Here is a 16,417-nt window from a genome sequence, read left to right as displayed (position 1 = left end):
CGCCCTTTGCCTTGTTCGTCTTTTTGAAAATTGAACTCTTCTGTGACTTGTTAGAATGTAGAGTACGATTAACTATATGTGATATAGTACAGTCTCGACAGTAATCTGAAAATATTACTACTCTTATTATAGTTAAGTTTAGTCACCATGCCTGCCATAGGGGTGTCTTTTTTTTAGTACTCCTTTTTTATCTACATTGTTACATGAATATCAGTGGCAATGGACCAATCGGGTAAAAACAATCTAGAAGATTGTAAAACGCTTATTCAAAAATAATTTCTCTTTACTTTCTTTTTCTGTCCCTTTTTGAGAAGCGGCTCACCAGCGTTTTCTAGACACAGATTGGGGCCCGGCAGGTTTTAGTAAGAAAACCTTTGTTTCCTTCTGTCTTTCATCTACAACCCCATTCTCCATGAGCCACCCATTGACTGAACACATGTTTATGCTGCAGAAAAATTTCACACAGTTGTGTTTTGTCTTTTTTTGTGTTACAAAAGCAATTAGTCAGGGCATTACCCTGTACACTGTTGATTCAGTGCCCATTAGTCAGTGACCACCATACCTGCTGCCAGAGGCAGCACACAGCCTTAAAGCCAGCACATTCAGCAGAATTCCAGCCAACTCTGAAATGATATAGTTGCTCATTGATTGATGAATAAGGGGACACTTGTAATAGCATGAGCATAAAGTGTACTTGTGGAGTTTAGTACAGGTGCATGTTGGTTTGTTTCCTCTTACTATAAGCCACCAAGTAGGCTATTGGATTTTTATTAAACTGCTGAAAATGTTTCACTTTACAAGATGTGTGTTCTTTCCAACCAGACTATACATTTATTCCACGTTTCAACAACTAATATTTCTTGCATGCGAGCCAGTGAGGTGTTAAGTATTAAAGGAGATGCTGGTGTGACCAAATGTGATAAGTAATGAAGTTCCTCATACATGAACATTTGCAAGGAAGCTTGCAGTGCAGCTCATAGTTGCATATGGTGGATGTGTGTGGGCCCACTCATTCGAGGAAAACTGGAAAGGGAGTCCAACCAACAGATTGAGATGGAGTGCTGACAAACGCAATATGTTAGCCCTGTACCTTCTCAGGAATCTAAATATCATGAGAAATAGGTGCGGATTTCACCCCAAAGCAGTTTTTCACAAAGGCTCAGGAGAGGAACTTAGCCTAGAAGAATCCATAACACCCCAACCTGGTGATACCTGCTATTGTGGTTTATGGCCACCTTTGGGGAAGAACAAAAGTCTGGAATCGAGGTGTTGCAATGTGGGTGATGTGACAAGGGTGACCATGGGGGTCAAGAGCAACTGCCTACCCAATGATTGCAGGCCCTAGAAGAGGTATGCAGAGGAGACCTCTGGCCTGCTAATCCATAATCCTCAGAGTAAAATTTAGTATCATGATTGCTAATCAGCAGAAGTAGGCCACCTTCAAAATCTGCCTGAACCCCACAGCTTGAGTCCATGGCATTGTAAGGGAAAATGGAAGGGAATGATGTTTAGCCATGTGTAAGATGTAAAAGAGATGACCCAGAGCCTAACAAAAGCTGGGAAGGCATATGACACATCAGCTGTAGCAGTCTGGAATAGACCTGTAAGCACCAGAGCTCCCAAACCCGAAGGCATGGTATCAAAGTCAGACACACAAGTGATCACAGTTGAAGGGTGTTTATTGAACTTTATCTGGGGTGTGAAAAACACCTATCTAAACCTAAATCTAACGTGGAAGCAAGCTATGACCATCAAATAATAATAATACAGTCCTAGTGTAGTCTAGTCAAATAAAAAAGGCATATACTAAAAAAACATATTGCCAATCCTTACCCCTATGCTACAACACAGTGTGGGATAATGTTCACAAAAAGAAAGACGTGTTCACAAAGTAAGTCAGGATGTTAGGCCGTTGGCCTCCCTTCCCCACGTTATTAGCACAGGACAAGGCAGGTCATTCGAGCACAGCACACTCATGGGTTTCTTCGCCACAAGGTCACAGTTTCTTTTACCAACATCAGGGCCTTCTGTGCCCAAGTCTCTTTCATTCAAAATCTCTTGCTTCAGAGGTCCTGATGCACCAAAACAACAAAGAAAAGTTCCTTTCCAAATATTCAAGTCTGGGCATTTACTTTTCGGCTGGGATCCCCCTCGGCCGGACTCGGATCCTTCTTTCACAATTAACCTCCCTCAGTCAGGTTCGGACCAACTTTAATTTGCATGCATCCCTCGGTCGGGTTCACATTTGCCACAACAATATCTTCATGGGTGAGTTTTACCGTTCACCCCGGATCCCCCTGTTCCGGGCTCCCACCAATTTCAGTTTGTTGGCAATCGAAGTCTTTCGAATGTGCACAGAATTTAACTTAACCCGCTGCAGGACCACTTCGATTTCACCATTCAGTATTTACACACTCGGGGATGGAGGGGTAGCAGACCAAGACCTTTGAGTGAGCACCCACGTGGCGCCGGATCAGTCTGTATCTGGTAACTAACTGGGTTTCATAAAGTTCAATCGCACCCAGGTTCTTTGTTCATACAATGTTGGCGCTTGCAACCTTGAGCAAAACACAGTCCGATCTGCTACCAGTTTCTCCCGACTCACCAGCTTCTCCCTGCCTTGGCTATCAATGCAGGAGGGCCTTGTGTACATTTGACACACACTACACCATTCGCCAGCTGTAATTCCTGGTCTTCTGTTTCTTTTACTTGAGGCTTCTTGAAAGTCGTGATCCTTTCGTGAAAAGGGCAAGGGTAACTCCCTCCTTGTTGTCCTCTCTGGTCTTGCCGACTTGCTCCTCGGTTTGAACTGTCATCCCACACAGTGTGCTTTCGTGCTCCGCCTTTTATCCGTGTGGAGAAATGTGATGGAAGTCAGGTGCGTATAATTATCAGTAATTGCCTGACTCTGCCTGAACCTTCCATTGGGACATGTCAGGTATACGGCTCTGGTACTGGTCCTTTGTCGCTAACGATAAACTGCTTGTGAGAAAGGGTCTGTGTTGGAAAAGGGTTGGGAGGGTGAGTTTCTAGATATCCTACCTGGTAGCATGGGGAAAAGTTGTCATAAGGAAGGGGATACGGCGTCTCACCCTTTGTTGCCCCACTTCCACTCCCGATGACCCCCCCCCATCCAGGTGATCTACCCACACTGGTGCCCCCCAGGAACTGGATCCAATACCACCTAGATGTCAGATCCTCTGGGCATAACGGGTGAGATACCTTCTGGTTCTCACAGTGAAGACCTCTACTATGATTCAGAAGGTTGCCTCCCATAGGCTGGGAAATCTGTTTGTAATGCTCATCCAGCCTCTTTTAAAAGACCAGACCCTGTTTTGAGGAAGAGATTTATTTCTGCCAAATCAACCATGTATTAAGGCATGGTGACCTGCATCCAGCAGCTGCCTGCTGAACCGCTGGAGTTGGGGGCCCTGCAAGCTGGATAATGCTCGGCTTGAACAGAGACAGTTGGATTCACAGAAGGCTGTGGGTTTGGGGAGGATCAGTGCTGGGCCACAAACACTTCCCAGGGACAGAGAAACAAAACTGCGAATAGTGGCTGAGTGCCTCATTGCACAGACGCCAAACACTTCCCTCCCCCTGCTTTGACAGCTCGGCCTGCTTGGTCGCATTGCTACACTTTGAGATTCAGACCAGCCAGTGATTCCGTCTTTCAGTGGGAGTCTCCCAATCTCAAGATTTGCTGGACCCGGTAAAGCAGCAGAAGATAATGTTATAATTACGCTGGTAGCGGGTCGACACACTAAACTACAAAGGGACCCAGGAGCTGGAGGTTTAGCGAGCAGGAGAGTATGTGGCAGTGTGATGAGGAGGGTAGAAGTAGAGAAGTGGTGGAAAAGAGGCGGTGGATCGTGGAGGTCGGGAAGAGACTATCAGGAGGGAACAGTAGAGAAGAACCAGAGTGGTGAATTGGAGGTATGTGAGCGCGAAAGGACATTCCCAGAGCAGGATGAAGGAACAATAAAGTTGAGAGACGCTGGTGGCAAGAAATCCAGAGAGGAGAGGGGGGATTGCGTGGAATTACTTGGAGTTGAATATAGGAAAGCTGAGAGGCGCAGAGCATGGTGTGATGTTGAAGAAGATAAGTAAGCCCAATCTAGAAAGGGGGGAGAAAGAAATGTGAGGATTTTGCAACATTCAGGTGTATCAGGGTTGAGCCAAACAACCCCAGGATCCAATGTGATCTTGGCAATGATCAAACCAAGCCTGACCTCTGGATCTCGTACAGACCTAGAGCACCAGGGATGGTGATTTCACACCTGCATGCAGAGAACAGCAACATCCTGAAAGATTCTGCAAAAGACAAGCATACTAACTCAAGAGCCAGGAAAGAAGTGCTTTGGCCACTTAAACCCTAAAGACTTTGGGGGACTTTATGATCACCAGTTGGAGGAGACGGAGAGGGAAGGAGGCCTGCTGGACTACTATCCTCTAGACTAGACTAATGTCCGCTAGACAACCTATTTGTGTTGCTTTCAGTTTCCTTCCATGTTCTCAATGTTCTACCTAATCCCTCAGTATTGATGTCATTTAATGAGGACCATTGACCTTTAAGACCTTGGGTTTGTGTATTCCTCTGCTGTACATATTTTGTATGCTTCCTTGAGTTTCACAAACTACAGGTATAACGCATGCATCAACAGTGCACCTTTCACTTTTACACTATACATAAAGCACTACCTTGCTCCTGTCCCAGACTACTTTTCGTAGCTTCAAACAGTCCTTTCTCCCCTCCTCCATCCAAACGCCTACGCCTTGGGCCTCATTACGACCCTGGCATTGGACCAGGGTGCTAATAGCACCAGGGTCAATGCCGGTAACTTACCGACTCCGCCATGGCGGAATGGGGAATTACCGCCCCATTCCGAGGTTGGCGGGGCGGTAATTCCCCATGCCGCCATGGCCCTTCCCCCATTCCCATTTTTGCCCCATAGGCACCGTACTTAGCACCAAGGTCCCTTTGCGGGTTGGTTTTTAACGCAAAAATGTCTATTGTCTAACCCGCAAAGGGACCTCGTAATCAGGCGCTAAGGGATTACCGGTACGGGTACCCTTACCGGTACCGGTAATCCCTTAGCGCCAGGGTCGTAATGAGGCCCCTTGACTGGGGTTGGAGCTGTTTTTTATATAGTCTCTTAGCCTTACACCTGAGTTGGCTCTCAGTGCAACACACTGTAGCTGGATAGGTAGGGGTTGGCTCGCTGTTGAGTAGTTCACTTTACTAGGACAGAGGCTATATCCGGTGGGGCAGCAATTTTAAATGTCATTGCTGGTTCCTGCCTTTCACTCTCACCTCTGGATACAAGAATTAAGTTTTACTTTAACATTATATTTGCTATGTCTTCCTGACCACTAAACCTTGCCCTGGAGGAGTGCCGCAGAGTGCCTTTTGTCCGGAGTTGCTGCCTTTCCGAAGCTCCAGCGGTCTACATTGTCTGAGGATTCTGTGCTCCTAATTTCAACTTTACCACTCTTGGATTTACGTATTGTCCGCAACCACTAATCACTCTGAGATTTGAAAAGCCAGGGCGCGCGCGCCACTGCGTGCGAGCCACGAGGAGTGTCGCAGAGTGCATGTTGGCTGGATTTGCTGCCTTTAGCGAAGCTCCAGTGGATTACATTCTCTGAGGATTCCGTGCTCCTATTTTAACTTTACCGCCTTTGGAATACATTATATGAACTCAAGACTCATCTATTGAAACACTATATTAGTACCTGGTGGACCTATTCAGTATTTAATTTTTCTGTGTTTCTTTATACAGTTTACCTATTGGCCACACCCACTATTCCCTCCGAGATGATTTGAAAAGCTGGGGCACGCGCGTCACTGTGCATGCGCCACGCGGAGTGCCGCAGAGTGCTTGTTGGCCTGTTTGCCAGCATGCAAGTGGCAGCGGTGAGGCATTTAATAATACTATTGTCTTTTATCTTCTGTTTAACTGTCTTATCCCATTTTAGTTTTTGCTTTCCCCGACATACTTTACCACGATGTTACGAAGGGCGAGCGTGAAAAAACACAGTGCCCCTCTCCTCGCATTCATTCCCAGAATCCCATATCATGCACCTGCAGGATGCTCCGACTCCCTTTCTGTATTCGTCCTTCAGTGGACAATACAATAACTATGCTCCACAGTAAGTCCACTCGGATATAATATTTGTGACCTTGCTCTGTTTTCGCTGCTGCTAGTTTATTCTATGAGGCCCGCGGAAACACAGGTTTTATTACTATGATGGGAGATGAGTGTCCAAAATGGCTGCGCATCAACGCCATGTTATTCTGGCTTGCATTTCTGCACAAGCATTACACTCCACCCCTTGAACTATGGGCGTTCAGAGGATACCCAAAATCTTCGAATCATTCTGCACAAATTAGTAATACATGAAGCACAACAACAAAAGCAATACTATCATAACAATGCCAAAAAGCCAAAGCTATGCAGCACGCAGCGCTTGAGGAATCCATGATAACAAGTTTTCCTACCAATCTCCTTCCTGATCTTGTGTCACCTGGGCCACCAGATTTTTTATACCCTTAATATGTTTCTCAATAGAACAGGAATGGTCACCAAGGTTAAAACAACACATGCCTTCCACCATTTCACAACTCAAATTATGCTTCAAAAACAAATAATCAATAGCTGCCCTGTTTTGCAAAATAGCTTTTATAAAATGTCTATTGTCTAACAACAATTCAGGCAAAACTTGTGAAGTTTCATTCAGCCCTTTAACTACCAAACAAGCAAGCTTGATTATGGTTTTATAACCCCCATCAGCTAAACCCCAAATTCCAATAATAGAAACAGCTAATGCTAACACTTCAGCTTCAGAGAGTAAATGCATTTCAGAATTGCAATCTGGAGTTCAAGCAGTATTTGAAGCAGCACTTATAGAACGCAAAATCACATGTTTCAAAGGATACATCATTAAACCAAGGCGCATGGACCACCCGAAATATTGGCATGAATGTATGAATAAGTAAAGTTACCACAAGAAAATAACCAACCAGGTGGAAGTTTTACATGATTTACTATCATCTGTGATGATAGTAAAATTACATATCACATTATTTGAAACATCAGTACACACATTTATAAATCTTGTGCATAATCGCTTAGCGAAATCAGTCTTTTTAACATCCTTGTCAAGTTTTAGTTGTTGACATTTTCTGATATAGGTCGGATCACAAGTCATGTGATAGCAAACATCTGCAGGAGCAATATCATGCGTCATGATACGGGTCATGTTCCTCCATTTGTGAATAGTATCAGCACAGAATTTACAATATTGATGTATAGAAAATTAATTCTGGATATCTGAATGCTCCACTATGGAATCATTGTGCAAAATTCCAAATAAATCTTCAAAACCGAAGTGGGCGTTGGAATCGCCACAAGACATATAGAGATCAAATTAGCAGAGCTGTGCACGTCAGTCAAACAGAAATGCGAAATGTTCAAAATCCACTGGCCCAAAAAGACCCAAACATTTTTGGGTTGTCTGACAAGTGCCGAATAACCGTGGTGTGAAAAAGACGTAGAAATTCCAGAAGGAGGCAAAGGCAAGATTTTATTTCTTGGTTCATGCCGTTTCCTGAATGCGATACGATATGGCTGCAACAGGCACATCCTCAGGCGCAAAGCTGATAGGGGGAGCATCAGTTTTCATCGAGATATACCGCTCCACTTGGAGAATAGAAAAATCTGCCACATCCTTGGACATGATCCCGGACCCTCCCGAATGGACTCCAATGTGCCACACACAGGCACTCGGGATCTAAAGCAAAAATGTCAGAAAATGAAGATATCAGTGGGGTACATCACTCACGTAAATAACATTTGTCGGCAGAGATATGCATGCATTTCTTTTTCCCAGGTTCCATCACAAGCACTAATTGATCTTCCCCAGCTGCAATTACGTCTGCTGCCACGGGAGCACCACTAGGTTTTTCAAACCATACCTTTGCACCAGGGACCATTGCATCTGATTAGCCAAAAACTCTGTCTCCACAGACTGTCAATACTGTGGAGGCTCTCCTTTCTTTACCGCAGACAGTTTAACCGGTACTAATATCAGTTGTGCCGCTCTATCCCCTTTATTTATTGGTAGTACATTTTCACCGCTGTTCAAGAGAATAACTTTAATAACTCCCTGTTAGTCAGTTTCTACAATCCCTCCCAACACTTGAATACCTTTTAGGGCTAAGCCAGATCTTGGGACAATCAATCCCATATGTGCAGACGAGATTTGTACACCAATTCCCGTGTCAATTAAAGTAATGCCCTTCGGTTGAAGCCAAATTTCCTCCCTTGAATGCAAATCCACCCCAGCTGACTCGGGGGTGGCACGATAAGGAGCCAACGCACCACGGGATATTTCCAAATACATCAAGGTCTCACTGGCTTGATTTGGTTTAATTTGTCTCACTGGCTCGATTTGGTTTAATTTGCAAGGCTGGCGTTAACAGGCGCATTAATGGTGTCTCACCATTCGTAATGGGACGGTTATTTAAAATCTGAATAGCTTCAAATATGTGTTCCCGGCCAACTTTGCAAAGTACCATCTCCAATCTTGCGCAGTTGTTCTTTCAATAAACCATTAATTTTCTCAGTCAATCCAGATGCTTCGGGGTAATAAGGGACATGAAAAATCCATTCTATTCCCTTCTCTTGACAGTGGTCACTGACCATTTTCCCTTTGAAATGGGATCCATTAACACTTTGAATTTGCAAAGGTATACAATAGTATACAGCTACATGGTGTAACATGTAAGTGTTCAGTTGGGTAGCTCTCTTACACAGCAAAACTATTAGGTAGCCGGATTATGTGTCTACAATAGTGCAGACATATTGACATCCCTTACTCGTGGGCATAGGACCAATATAATCAATTTGCCAAATCTGTCCGGGCAATTTACCCCATTTCAATGTACCATGATTTGTGTGGAATAGATGTTTTTGATGTTGGCATATAGGACATTGCAAAATCACAGTCTTCACAATTTCTAACGGGATACTGATTCCCCTATCTTGTGCCCACCTGATGATAATCTTCTTTCCGAGATGTCCACTTTTCTGGTGGGCCCATTTGGCATTCCCTCGAAATCATCCTCCTCAGCCCTTGAGTCCAAGACTTAAATCTTTGCATGTTCATCTGCAACAGAATTGAACCAACGTTCTAATAAGTCTGTTGTGCAGTGTGCATCCTCGTGATTTACCTTCATAGTAGTATGCATTAGCATTTCAGCAATATCTCGCCATATTTCCTTTCCCCACACTTCTTTTGCATGAATTTTCCATCGATTCTTTTTCTAAGTCGGCAGCCCAACTACCTACCCATTAGCAAGAGACCATGAATCAGTATAAATGTGACAACTGCCAGGCGTTTCTTGTTTTAGTGCCTTATATACAGCATACAATTCTGCACTTTTGCTACTCTTCCCCTTTCCTGAGGTTGAGCACCTTCTTCATCTTGGGATTGTAAGCTACTGCTTTCCAATTATCGTTAAATTCCCACATATTTGGCTGCGCCATCAGCAAACCATGTATGTCCAACTTGTTCAATAGATAATTCTCCATATGGGATCCCCCACGTGACTGGAGATTTTTCAGTAATCCACACACCCTCCGGTTCGAGATCTAATAGCGGAACATGTTCATGTAGTTTAGCCACGCCACTTTTACCACGCTTGGCGCGGTCTTGAATGTACCATGTCCATTTGATAACACTAGCTTATTGTGCATGACCAATTCTGTGCGTCTTTGGGGAACTAAGTACCCACTGCATAATTGGCATTTCTGGTCGGATGATTATATCATGACCTACTGTCATTTGTCTACGAGTGCCCAGTAGCAAGCAAATCATTGTTTTTCAAAGAGGGTATCTCTATAACCTGCATTATGTAATTTCCTACTCCAGAAACCTAAAGGCACTCGTTTTTTGTCTTGTTTTTGCCATAAGCTCCAATTTGCATAGGAATCTTGTGTGGACACATTCAATTCCACCTCACCATCTCTTAATGGCCACAAATCAAGCAACTTTTGAATGGTATTTTTCACTAATTGAAATGGCATTTCCTGTTCTTCACCCCATACAAACGCACATTTTTTACGTGTAATCTTGTAAAGGGGTGCTAAGATCTGCCCCAAATGTGCAATGTGCTGCCTCCAAAATCCAAACAACCCAATGAACTGTTGTGCCTGCTTTTTGGTCCTTGGAGTTGAAAATTCAAGAATCTTTTGTTTTGCCTTCGGCACCATCTCCCGATGTCCCTTGTGCCATAGTATTCCTAGAAAAATAACGGTTTCGGACAGCTCTTGTGTTTTAGCAACATTTATTTCCCATTCTTCCTTACCTAAACCTTCTCTAATGAGATCCAAATTTAATCGCGTACTCTGTTAATCCTTACCTTGAATCAATATGTCGTCAATATAATGCACAATATGCACATCTGGTTCACATGGAATTTTGTTTAAGTGTTCAGCCACCAGCCGGTGACAAATCATTGGACTATGCATATAGCCCATAGGCAAACGATTAAAAGTATACTGCCTCCTGTTCCACAAAAATGCAAACTGCTTTTGGCATTCAACCGCAATTGGTACGGTGAAGAAGGCTTTAGCCAAATCCAACACTGCATACCAAGTAGCCCCAAATGTTTGGATATTTTCAACCTTCTCCAGCACGGGGTCTGGCATGGATTCACATGCTCATGAATATTCCCCGTCGTCAGGCTGGGAATCCTCGGTAAAGAAAAAACCAGTATCAGTTTCGTTTCTGATCTGTCTTTCGTAGCAATAACCAATCACTGGTCTCTGCGTCATACTGACCACAGCCAATGCCTGCCCTCTACCTAGGCACCGCCTCTGGCAGCCATCTTCAGATTTTTACCGCACGTTCATGTGTTGGGATCCTCGTGCTATTGCTCTCGAGCGTTAGTGCTATTTTTTCACGTTTTTTCTCAAAACTTTTTTTCGGTCAAAAGAGCCTCAAGCTCCACCGACTCTCCATCCGATCAACGGGGACCCGTGTCGGATTCGTCTGCGCCCATCAAGGGTGAAGATTTCGTCGAGCTACGCTTTTGGAGGATTCCAGAAGTTTCTCAGGCCCGGACATGGCCCAGGAGAAGGGAAGCTCGACGCCCGGAAAGCTGTTCAGGATTTGCCCTGGATGCCAGCTGCAGAACGTCTTTAAGGAGGACGAACACTCCTTTTGTCTCTACTGCTTACATGAGGACAAGACGCACGTGGAGAAGGACTGTGCGTTTTGCGGCAACATGTCGGAGCGGACCATGAAGGACCGCCATCAACGTCTCACCAACTGGCTGGAAGGGAAGAGCCCGTCAGGCGAGAAGAAGAGGAAGAAATCTGAGCGGTCTTCTAAGACCTTTGAGGACGCCCTGGCGACGGGGGTCCAACACAAGGCCAAGCACCGCGAGTCCGCTGGCACCGGGAGCGCCGAACGGTCGGGCTCTACGGGCGCCAGGCAGGGCGCACCCTCCCCGGCACCTTCAGCCACGAGCCAACGCTCTGGGTCGGGTAAGAGGAAGGGCGAGCACCCGGCGAAGCTCCTGGAGAGGCCCCGGTCGAGCTCGAAGGCCCCATTGGAGAGGGAGCGAGGCAGTGTCCCCCCCTCAAGGATAAGGCGGTGAGCGCACCTAAGGTGGTGAAGGCCTTAATCCATCCGGCCAAGCCCTCTATCGATACTGTCGCGGCGGCCCTGGCTCAGCCTGTGGAGGCTACACCACTGGTGGCGACCTCGGGGCTCAGAGTCTCCCTGCCACCTCGGAGGGAGTCCTCTTTTGTGCCCATCGATAGGACCCCCGTGAAACCCCCGGCGGAGAAGAAAAAGGGGGGGCAGGGCGTCGTCGTAGATTCGGCCTCAACCTCAGAGGAAGAGCGGATCGAGGTCTTACGCCACGGCCTTGGCGTGGAAGAAGACCGGCCCGTCGGGATGGATCCCGACGCAGGTGACGACAACATCGTCGAGGGTACCGACGGGGCCCCTGATCGCCCGTCGGATTCCCCTCTGCCAGCGCCGCAAGACAACCGGCGGCCATTTTGTTGGCTATACAGTCCTTATGTTCAGAGATAAGGACGAGACTACCGTTGCCGACGGAGGAACCTCTCCCGTCGGGGGATCCTGAACCGGGACCTTCTGGGGCTCCCCCGCCCAAGAAAAGAAGGATTCACCCTCCACCTCCTTTTCAGCCGTCGCGCCCCGTCCAGCCCTCCTCCCCGTCCACCCGAGGGGATGATACGGGGACTGACACGGCAGCGACGGGTACGGACGATGAGGTATACGACGAGGATCTACCGTCGTCACCTCCCACCAGGGCTTCTCCGCCCGACGAGGTTGGATCGTTCCACTCCATGATCGCCAGGGCATCCGAGCTTTTCCAACTCTGCCCTGAGGAGAAGAAAAAGGAAGGATTCCTTTATCAACGGCGCGAGGCCAAGAGGAAGACGGTCCTCGCGGTGCCTCTACTGGACGACATTTGGGATGAGGGCCTCGCCCTCCTCAAGAACCCTTCCACGACGCCAGCTAGAAGAGACCTGTACGAGAAGAAGTACCGGGTCCCGGACGCGGCCCCCCTGTGCCTCCGGGCGCAGCCTACCCCGGACTCTGTCGTCTCCGCGGCGGCCAGGAAGAAAGCAGGGGGTGGGGGGCGGCCTCCACATCGACTTCCCCACCGGACGGCGAGGGAAAGAAATTGGACGCTATGGGACGCAGGGTCATCTCGTCGGCAGCGACGACGATTAAAGCGGCCAACGCCTTGGCTATCGTGGCCCGCTACGACAGGGAGCTATGGTACAAACTGGCTCCCCTGCTGGACTTCCTACCGGACGACAAGAGGGCGGATGCCCTGGAGATCCTACAGGAAGGCGAGGTGGCGTCGGACCACGCCATCACTATTGCGACGGACATCGCCGACACTGGGTTTCGCCAGTTGGGCAACGGCGTGTGCCTTAGGCGGCGTGGATGGCTCAAGGCTACGGACTTCCGTCAAGACGTACAGACCAGAGTCCTGGACATGCCGTTCGATGGGAACAACCTGTTTGGGAAAACAGTGGACGATTCCCTCCAGGCCATTAAAGCGGACACTGAGACGGCCCGGGCCCTTGGGGTTCTGCAGCAACGACGGACACCCTTTCGGAGCAGCGGAGGCAAGGGTGCCTCCAAAGGTTCCGGCGGCGGTTTCTCCACCTACCGTCAAGCGGCCCGCTCGTCGTCTCAGGAGGCCTACAGAGGACGAGGCAAGTCTGGCGGACCCCGCCGTCGTCGCCAAGGAGGTCAAGGCGGCAAAGCCTCGTCGAAACAGGATTGAACCGGCCGTGGGGTCGGGCCCCCACCGAAGCACCCCGGTGGGAGGCCGGCTGGCGAGCTTCGTCAGCGTGTGGGAGTCCATCTCCACCGACCGTTGGGTGCTGGACGCCTTAGCCCGGGGCCACGCGCTCGAGTTTCAAAGAAGGTGCCCGCGCGTCCCCCCGGTGGCCAGGAAAGAGCTTCACATCCCTCAGCTTCTCCTGGAGGTAAAGGCGATGCTCAGGAAGGGCTTCATCGAACTCGTCCCAAAGAGGCTTCGGGGCTCCGGAGTTTACTCGAGATACTTCCTCGTGAAGAAGAAGACGGGAGGATGGCGCCCCATCCTAGACCTGCGACGTCTGAACAAATTCATCAAGGCGCAGAAGTTCCGGATGGTCACCCTCCAGCACGTCCTGGGTCAGCTGGAGGAAGGAGACTTCCTGTCGTCGTTTGATTTGGAGGATGCCTACTTCCATATTCCCATCCTAAAGGGGCACCGAAAATTCCTCAGGTTTGTGGTCCAAGGGCGTCACTACCAGTTCAAAGCCCTCCCCTTCGGACTACGGTCGGCACCCAGGTTATTTACCAAGTGCCTTGCACTGGTGGCGGCGCAGCTGCGCCGCGAGGGGATCCACGTCTACCCCTACCTGGACGACTGGCTCATCCGAGCCAAGACGAGGGAGCTCGCCGTGGAGCACACGGCAAGGACCGTCCAACTTCTCATGGACCTGGGATTCTCCGTGAACTACGCCAAGTCCCACCTGGTACCCGCGCAAAACGCACTGTTTCTGGGAGCGAAGCTCGACACAGTGTCCCTTCTGGCCTCCCCGTCGGAGGAAAGGACCAGGTCCATCCTGGGCAAGGTACAGCGGATGTTGGTTTCCGACGCGGCCAAGGTGAGGTCCATCAAGTCCCTCCTCGGAATGATGTCTTCTTGCATCTACCTCATTCCCATGTGCAGGCTCCGGATGCGCCCGTTGCAGGAGTTCCTGGACGCGCGCTGGATCCAAACGACGGGCGGCTTCGAGGAGAGGATCACACTCGACGAGAGTTTCCGCCGAGCGGTCCGGTGGTGGGGCACCCGCGCGCATCTGACGGCGGGCATGGACTTCCAGACCCCAGACCACCAGGAGACAGTGACCACGGATGCCTCCCTGGAAGGGTGGGGAGCGCACACCGAAAATCTGCACGCGAGAGGCCTTTGGCTCCCGACGGAGAAGTCCCTCCATATCAACGTCCTGGAGCTCTGTGCAGTGTTCTGGGCCCTCAGGTCCTTCCTTCCGTCCCTCAAGGGCAAGGTGGTGAGGATCTTCACCGACAACACCACCACCATGTTTTACATCAGGAAACAGGGCGGAACCAGGTCCCCAGCACTGTCCAAGGAGGCGCAGGACCTGTGGCATTGGGCCGTCGCCCAAAGGATGTTTCTGGTGCCGTTTCATCTGGCAGGGATAAAAAAACACCATCGCCGACTCACTCAGCAGGGAGCTGCGCTCGTGACACGAGTGGGAACTACGGCAGGATCTAGTGGATCGCCTCTTCCGACGGTGGGGCACACCCCAGATCGACCTGTTCGCGACGGCGACGAACTCCAAGTGCCGGAGGTTTGCCAGCAGGTTTCCCCAGGCGAGGAGCATGGGCGATGCTTTCTCGTTCCCCTGGGAGGGCCTGTTCCTCTACGCGTTCCCTCCTTTGCCACTGCTAATCCGGCTCGTCAACCAGCTCAAGAGGTCACGGTGCAGGATGATCCTCGTCGCACCTGCGTGGCCGAGGCAGATATGGTTCCCGGACCTTCTGGACTTATCAGCGTCCCCGCCAATCAAGCTGCCGGTGGACGCGGATCTACTCTCCAGGGAAGGAGGCGCCATCCTCCACCACGACCCGAAATCGCTGAACTTGCCGGCCTGGCTCCTGCAGCGCTAGAGTTTGGAGGATACGACATACCGGCCGACTGCAGAGAGGTTCTTGCTAAGGCCAGGGCGTCCTCGACTCTTAAATGCTATGGACACAAATGGAAGAGGTTCTCTGTTTGGTGCCACGCACAGAAGATTAACCCTCTACGGATTACGGCTCCCCAGGTACTGCCGTACCTGCTGACGCTGGCCAAAGCTGGTCTGGCACACGCGTCCATCAAGATTCATCTTGCTGCGATCTCCCGATACACCAGAACCACGGGCCGGACGTCCTTGTGGTCTCATCGTCTGGTGAAAGAGTTCATGAAGGGACTGTTCAGATCGTTCCCGCCGGTGAAGGCTCCGGCCCCGGCGTGGGAGCTCAACGTGGTGCTGACCAAGCTCATGGGACCTCCGTTCGAGCCTCTGCACTCGGCCCCATTGAAGTTTCTGTCGTGGAAAACAGCGTTTCTTGTGGCCATCACCTCCGCACGACGGGTGGGAGAGATCCAGGCCCTTTCCTGCAAGGCCCCGTATTTGACTTTTCACGACACGAGGGTAGTGCTCAGGACGCACCCCTCCTTCATGCCCAAGGTACCGTCGGACTTCCATCTCAACGAACCCTTGGTGTTGCCTGTGTTCTTCCCGTCGCCTTCGTCGCCGGCTGAGAGGACTTTGCACTTGCTGGATGTGGCTAGAGCGCTGAGGTTCTACGTGGACCGCACAAAGTGTTTTCAGAAGACGTCACAACTCTTTGTGAATTTCGGACCTGTCAATCAGGGGAAGGCTCTCTCGAAGGCTTCCATTTCCAGATGGCTCTCCGGCTGTATCATGTACTGTCATTGGTTGGCAAACCGACCGCTGCCTGGCCGTCCGAGAGCCCATTCCACCAGAGCGATCGCAGCCACCACGGCGTTCCTTTCTGGTGTGCCCCTGCTGGACATATGCAGGGCTGCTACGTGGAGGTCGACGCACACCTTCACGAAATTCTACTGCGTCGATCGGGATTCCAGGGAGGAGTCCAGGGTCGGCCAAGCAGTGCTGCGCAACCTGTTCGCCTGAGGTGAGCCTGGTGAGGAGGTAAGGTGCTTAATGTTGGGTTTGATGTAATGCTTAATGTTGAGCCTTTGCCACCTCCCGTGGTTGTGCATGTGTGTACTGCTATGTATTCTTTATTCATGAGCATGTGAATCCATGCCAGA

General features: G+C 49.5%; 1 protein-coding gene and 1 long non-coding RNA gene across 3 annotated transcripts in view; one reads left to right on the top strand and one right to left on the bottom strand.

The window, feature by feature from the left end:
• The window catches only part of FBXW8 (F-box and WD repeat domain containing 8), a 1,779,087-nt gene that overhangs the window by 556,946 nt on the left and 1,205,724 nt on the right, over positions 1-16,417 (top strand). The window lies entirely within an intron of this gene.
• LOC138492190 (uncharacterized) overlaps positions 6,668-16,417 on the bottom strand; it is a 239,851-nt gene continuing 230,101 nt past the window's right edge. Inside the window, exons 2-3 of the long non-coding RNA XR_011276155.1 lie at positions 9,058-9,171; positions 6,668-7,794 (exon numbers count right to left, since the gene is read on the bottom strand). This is a non-coding gene — a long non-coding RNA (uncharacterized lncRNA). The remainder of the gene's footprint in view (positions 7,795-9,057; positions 9,172-16,417) is intronic.

The sequence above is a fragment of the Ambystoma mexicanum genome, chromosome 10 (assembly GCF_040938575.1).
Source record: "Ambystoma mexicanum isolate Mex_15411 chromosome 10, UKY_AmexF1_1, whole genome shotgun sequence".
In the NCBI taxonomy this organism is placed as follows: Eukaryota; Metazoa; Chordata; class Amphibia; order Caudata; family Ambystomatidae; genus Ambystoma; species Ambystoma mexicanum.
This window is presented reverse-complemented; position numbering and strand designations above follow the sequence as displayed.